Raw genomic sequence first — 1,855 nt, forward strand, 5'->3', positions numbered from 1 at the left:
GCTTTCTTTCTCGTTTAAGCTTTTCTGTTTATTGTTTACTTCTTTCCTGCTTTTATCTTTTCTGTAATATTCCCCTGTAAAATACTCTGTGAATAATAATAAGATGCTAGTGTGATTTTCTGTAAAAATTCCATGCAGTTTAAAATTTTATTCAATATTAAAATAGGTAACACTAGTTACGCTCAATGGATCCTACTTGATATTTCAATAATTCCTTTCATAGGAATCATATTATTCTGTTTAAATTATTACAGAATTTTACAATCATTAATCCAATATAACAGCTTGCTGTTTACATATTTATTATAACCTTGTTACATCCTGATCATTGTTATCCGCAATAGTCTTGAACCTCAATAGACTTGAACCTGAAAAGCAATCAATAAAACCTAATTAAAAGACAGTGCTGTAGATCCTGGCGCAAAGTGGTATCAGAGCCATACAGTGATACACTGTCTGACAAATTACAACAGTAAGAACTATTCCACAGTGGAACTGTGCAAACAGTTATAACTGTAGAATTTGTACAACTGTTCTCCCTACCTCATAAGTAAGATAAAGAGACATTTTACTGTAAGAAATTAAGTGAGATTGACCACCAAGAAAGTTGGTCCGAGAGTTAAGACAAGAGACAAGTGAACGCCGATGCGAAAAGTACCGCCAAGGCCAGGAGAGCCGCTTAGGGAAAAAAGCTAAGGCCACTGAATGTCCAGATTGTCATTATCCGCAACCTACGGATGGCAAATCTCATAAGAAATCTTACTAGTAAAACTGTACCTTCATCTTCCAAACTTAGAGTTAAAAATAAAGAACAGATAATCATAAATGATATTGAGGAAAATATACAAAATTGGAATATCCCCAAGGTACCAATACATGATGTTTATAATAAAGGATCATTCAAACTTAAGATGGGTTATGCCATCAAGACTATAGAAGAAAGTCTATCAGTCACGCAAAATCAAGAAGACTTTCACTTACTCTCTAAAAAAGTAATAGAAAAACATAGAGAAAATAATTACAAATACTTACACATTGGCCTCATTCAAATAGTCGTAAAACCTTTGACCCGACCAGGGTTGAACACTTCTGTGCTTGTATGCCTAAGAGATACAAGACACAATATATTCACAGACTCTCTACTAGGCATGGTGGAATCCAGCCTCTGTAGCGGGCCAATTTATTTTAACTGTTTTCCTAATTTTTCTGTTTCTTTAAATGATCCCAATATCTTAGATATATTAACAATAAATCTTAAAACACATGGTTTTAATATGGTCCATGGATCACAAAATCTTGCTATAGTCTATAGAATATACTATAAAGTTATGAATACATTAAGTCCCAATACCTTGAAACTTGATCAAAAAGATCAAACAATTTTGTTCCAAACAAATATAGAAAAGTCTAATATGATAGTCCCAAAAACTATAAAATGGTCAGATATAATTCTACCTCAATCATGGGTATTACAAAATGTCAATCAGCCACGAGAAATTCCTCAACAACATATTCCCAATCATATAATAGAACATACAGATGGAAATGTAGAAATACAATTCCAAAATACAAATTCACGGATACAGGATGATATTGATATAAACAGGAAGAGAAATAATAAGCAAAATATACCAAGTAGAAAATCAATTTCTCATAATCCAAATGTTATTATATTACCTCCTCCTCCAAGTCATAGTCATCCATCTTCATCTAATAATCAAATAAGTTCATCTAATTCAGATATACAATTTCAAGGAACACACAGAACCAGAGATAATATTGTAATCCCAACATATACATCATCTCATCCTACAACTTCTAATACTGAACCAAGTATAGAAGAATTACATGACTT

At 32.2% G+C, this 1,855-nt stretch overlaps 1 long non-coding RNA gene across 1 annotated transcript; it reads right to left on the reverse strand.

Annotated features, from left to right (window-relative positions):
• Positions 1-128: 128 nt before the first annotated feature.
• On the reverse strand, positions 129-905 carry LOC148779623 (uncharacterized). Its single transcript, XR_016045146.1, has 2 exons — positions 659-905; positions 129-368 (listed from the first exon to the last, which is right to left on the reverse strand). It is a non-coding gene; the product is annotated as an uncharacterized LOC148779623 (long non-coding RNA).
• Between the last annotated feature and the right edge of the window lie 950 nt (positions 906-1,855).

Source organism: Amborella trichopoda, chromosome 12 (genome assembly GCF_054954075.1).
Source record: "Amborella trichopoda isolate Santa Cruz 75 chromosome 12, AtrichopodaSantaCruz75HAP2 v2.0, whole genome shotgun sequence".
In the NCBI taxonomy this organism is placed as follows: domain Eukaryota; kingdom Viridiplantae; phylum Streptophyta; class Magnoliopsida; order Amborellales; family Amborellaceae; genus Amborella; species Amborella trichopoda.